The following is a 5,193-nucleotide window of genomic DNA, read 5'->3' as shown; positions in this document are numbered from 1 at the left end:
CAACTATGCTGAAATATATTTTATTCATTAGAATCAATTATTAGTAGTAGAAATGAATATGATTTGTGATTAATTAGTTTAACGTTACATGTGTGCAGAAAAATAAATGCAAAATCATATATAATGTGATGCCTTAACAAAGTTGTCAATTATTAATGAAATGCTTTTGCATATTTTGATGATATATTATTAATGCTGAATTCATAAGATTGCATATTATGTGTGTTTTATTAATGACAATATTAATGCATGGTATTTCTTGTGTTAGCATAATAATGCCTGAAACTTCATATTTGCAGCAGCATAAGTTGTTAACTTGTTTGTTTTTCTCTCTAACATGAATTTTTCCATTAGGTTGTTTCACATGATGAGTAAAGAGTGCTATTGTATTATGTGTAAGCTTTCCACTGCAGTGTCCTTGAATGTTTCAACACTGGAACATGATAACTGAAAGGAGAGTAGTACTATTGTTTAACAGAACTGTTCCCATGAGAAAGGAGAAAAACGTCTTGTTCCATGAAAAGGAACATGGATTGCAACAAGTGATGTACAAATTGTTAAGCTATTGGAGTCACACGGAAAGGAGAGATGTCTTCACACCAAAATGGGAATATATGTGGATGTTGCAAATTTGAAATATGCTTTAATTTTTATTGGACAGTGCCTTTTTTGCATAATGTGGACTCATTGAATGAACCAATCAAACTGATTTGAGTAATTCCTAGTAAGGGAAGGACTTGTACTTTTCAGTGTCAGTCCCCTTTTGGATCTTGTTCTGTTAATTTGTCCCCTTGGATGTTTCTGCACTTTCCCCCTGATGGTGCTTGTAATGGACTTTGCTGATGATCAATTCCAGTAGTTTTCCTTGAGTGTGTATGAGTTGTTGGTTAGTATTAGGTGAACCCTGAGTGCGTGTGGAGGATCTGTATCAACCAGGGTGAGATTTGCTGGTCAAGTCCTACTTTTCTAATTGTGAAAGCCACCGTCTGATGTTCAAGCCATACAACTTTCAAAGCTTTGAGTCCCACCTGTAGTGAGCAGACAGGGTTTTGTTTTTTCTAGTGCTTACAATATTTTACACTTAGTGTATGTGTGAGCTGTGTCAGAGACAGTTGCAATGCGACTTGCGGCTGCTGAGTGAAGTGAGTGTCACATCAATTATGCCGCGCTCAGATAGGTCGGGTAGTGAGAAGCCGTGCACCTATTGGTGGGCAGTACTGCTTTCCTGTTGGTTGAGAGCAGCTCGTGAAAAGAATTATGGGATTTAATGTATTTCCTGGTTTCGTTGAAATTAGTATTATTGATTGAAATTAGTGCAAAAATGAAAATTTTCAAAGCTTTAAGAAGTGCACTGAGAAGAGATGTTTGTATTCCAGTAAGGGAGGGTAAGCAGACAGCACCCGAAGGAACACCAGCATGAGAAGTGGCAGAGGCAAGAGAAGCTTCATCATGCATTTGGGTTAAACAGTGGTGCAATATCACTGGGAAATAGGGTTAATTTGCTTTTTCATGTTACAGAACCTTTAATTTGAGAATCTTAGACAATTTGAGGAGAATATTGTGAGAATTAAAGCTTCCTTCAAGACCCACACAATTTGAATATCTTGCTATTTGGGAACTTGTTGTGAGACAAAAAGAAACAGAAACATTTCAGAATAGAATGAGGAGAGCAGAGAAGTTGTTAGCAGAAGCTAAATGGGATGAGAAACAGAAAATGTCGATAAAAGAAACATTACATGGGGTGAGTATGTTTCTAGCCATTACAGAAGAAAGGGATTGTAGTACATAACCTAAAACAAAAAAGAAGCAGACAGACAAGACACAGCAAACAGCAGATGAGAATAGAAAGACAGCTGTGCATTACAGTGACTCAGAAGACAAGTTTATAAATCAGCTTTGAATGAATTGTTCCCGCCATATCAGTCAGTTGAGAGAGTAGGTCAGAATGCAGCCCAAGGTGTGCCAAAGCTCCAGTTTCACAGAGTTGGATTCAGGTAGTCCCCAGTACACCTGTCAGTTCAGTGATGCAGGTACCCAAAATGTATCCTGCAGTTCCTGTTGTTAGTACAGCACAGCAAAGTATGAGCATAGTTGTGACTCAGGTAATGCCAAGTAAAAAAATGATTCATATGGAATCAATGCCTGATGTGACAGTACCTGTGCAAACTTTTAATCAGAGACAGACAAAGCCCATGTATTCTTCGGTACCGACAGCCCCAAATCTTGCCCCCAATCAATCAGGATAGACTTTCAGTACAGTATGAACAGGTGAAAGTGCAGGGGTGATGATTCCAGAAAATCAAGCTAATCTGACAGGACCTGAAGCAATGACAGTCCCAGTAACCATAGGTCCAGTTATCCCATTGTATGCTCAAGGTAATACTGAGAGTAGCCTCCAGACACAAAATCCTGTGTCTGTAGGGGTTTCACTAATTTAGAAATGGAAAGATTAGCTACATCGTTTCCAGCTTCGACCCCCAATCAGATGTTAGATTGAACAGGTCCAATCCAGGAACCCCAGTGACACACATGTCCTCACCAGAACAGATTATGAGAGTACCTTGTAATACCCTGCAGAACCTGACACAGGGAAACAACCTCAGTTTGCAGGGATTTCCAGCACAACAGTTGACCGAGTGGTTAGACAGTCTGAGTGGAGCAACAGTCACGATAAACAGCAGTGCCAGAACAGAAGAGACTCCAGAGAGAGACAGAATAGTGAATGTGACCAGATTAAAATTAGAAATAAATGAATTAATCGAGGGAACACTCGAGCTGTAATTATTGGACATGTGCAAAGAACAGGAATTGCGCTTCATGTGCAAGGATGTCACAAACCGTGCAGGACAGACTTATGAGAAAATTGTAGAATTGAAAAAAAATATGATGTGGATTTAGAGAAATCCAGGCCTTTAAAATGGTGTTACAGATAGAATTCAGTTCCAAAGCATTGTAAATATGAGCTCACCCGGCATAAGAATGCACATTAAAGAATTAATTGTATACATTGAAACATGAAGAGCATTAGATAAATGGGAAGGCAGATGGGCAAAGGAAAGAGATCAGAAGAACGCAAAGCAGAATTTGCTGGAGAAAATCAAGCTGATGAGAGTGTTAAGATGCTGCCAATGAGAGAGATTCCAGGTAGAGGTTATGTACATGTCCCTTGGAGTAGAAGTAACACACTGTCTTTCACAAATGATTACCCTAGATTGAGGGAGAAACCCGTAGAGTGGTACAAGCAAACAGAGAGATTATTTAAACTTTTAAAATGCCTGTGGGATGATTTGAATACCGTATTTGACATTGTGGTTTCAGTCGAATTCTGGGTGGAGTGCAAGCAGAGTGTGTATTGGCCAACTTGTGAACCACCTAGTGGTCCAGTAACAGGGGCTTCGTGCCATCTGAGTAGGTGATGAAAGGATATTACAAAGTGATTGAGCTTCTGAAAAATAAAGTTTCCCCAAAGGATGTTGATTGGCAAAGGATTGACAGGACAGCACAGGAAACAGGAGTTGATTAATGCTTATTATGAGAGATTGTTGCAAGCATTCAAACAGCATAGTGGTTTTGAAGTTATTGAGCCAACAAACATGAGTCATTTTGTGTTCAGCTTTGTGCAAGGATTGAAACCTGAAATTAGCAGCATGATTCAGAATTATTTGATTTGTTCACAGAATAAACTGATTGATGAAGTGCAGTAGGTACTGTAGTGATGAACTTAAATTGAAGCGGAGAAAGTTGAAGGAGAAAGCAACAGTGATACAAATTAAGCCTTCTCAGGTAGGAAAACATGGCCCGCAGGTGATGATGAACACTGGTAGGATGCAAGGTGTGCACCAGCCTACGTTTAGGTGTATAGGATGGGGTGTTCAAATAAACCAGAATTAACCAGAGAGGTAATGTGGTTGATGTTCAGTCAATGAATAAACTGAGTCCTTGTTATCCTCGCGGTAGTTTCGGGCATTGGAAGCAGGAGTGTCTGTACAGTAATGTAAGTGATTTGGTGCAGAATGGTGGTGTTGCTCAGATTGGGGACAATGCTCATGTTCAAATGCAGAGAATTCAAAGATCCCGATTTCAAAATGTGACTGTTCCTCCTAGAGTACAGCAGATGCAGGTTCCTCAACATATTCAAGTCCCTCAGCAAACGCTGGTTCCTCAAGCACCAATGCAATAGCAGCACATGGTGGTTCCTCAGAAAAACATGAATCAAAGAGCAAATGCAAATGTAAATCGGTCAATCACACTATATCCGTTGATTGATTTCAGTGATGATGAAGTCCCCGAGCATGCAATAGTGACAGTTCAAAAGAGAAAGAATGTGCACTGGCGGCATCCTTAGAGGTGAATCAGCGTGGTCCTTATGTAAATGCCACTGCTATGAACATGATTTTTCATTCCTGGTTGACACTGGAGCAACGCGTTCCACTGTCACAACAGAAGTGACAAACGTGCCCTTATCAGGAAGGAAAGTACAGGTGGTAGGAGTAGAGAATCAGCATTTAACAACCCCCAATTATAGAGCTGATTATATCAGTCAAAATAGGGTAATTTCAGAATTTGCATCAATTTGTGGTTTGCGATTCAAGTCCTGTGAGCTTATTAGGATGTGACCTATTATGCAAATTAATTTGTTCCATTAGTTGTAGTTACATGAGAATATCAATTCAGACCAATAGTGATGATGAAGCGTTCAGCACAATCGATGAAATGTACTCTTTCATTTTATTGTTCCCAATGATAACAGTTAAAGATTTGCCTGAAGAGTTACAAGAGATAGTGATGGTGAAGGTTTGGGATTTTTCAGGGAAAGATATTAGACTCATCAGAGGAGTTGAGCCAGTTAAAATAACAATAAATCCAAATGCAGTGTTTCCAAGGACAACACCCTATAATATGGCTCGAGAAGTAATTTCTGGAATTACACCCGTAATTAAACATTTTGTTGAACAATGAGTCTCAAAGGAAGTAATGGGAAGCCCATGTAATTCTCCTATGAAAGGATTGCGGAAGCCCAATGGAAAACACTGCATAGTCCAATATTTGAGAAAGGTGAACAAAATTGTTTTTCCCTGTTGCCCTGTGCTACCGAATCCTGCTGTGATTTTGTTTCAGATCCCTTGTGAAGCTGAATGGTTATCTGTCATTGACTTGTCTCAGGCATTCTTTTCCATTCCATTCCATGAAGAG

This window comes from Pleurodeles waltl, chromosome 8 (assembly GCF_031143425.1).
Source record: "Pleurodeles waltl isolate 20211129_DDA chromosome 8, aPleWal1.hap1.20221129, whole genome shotgun sequence".
Taxonomy (NCBI): Eukaryota; Metazoa; Chordata; class Amphibia; order Caudata; family Salamandridae; genus Pleurodeles; species Pleurodeles waltl.
The sequence above is the reverse complement of the archived record's forward strand: the minus strand, read 5'-3'. Positions refer to the sequence as shown.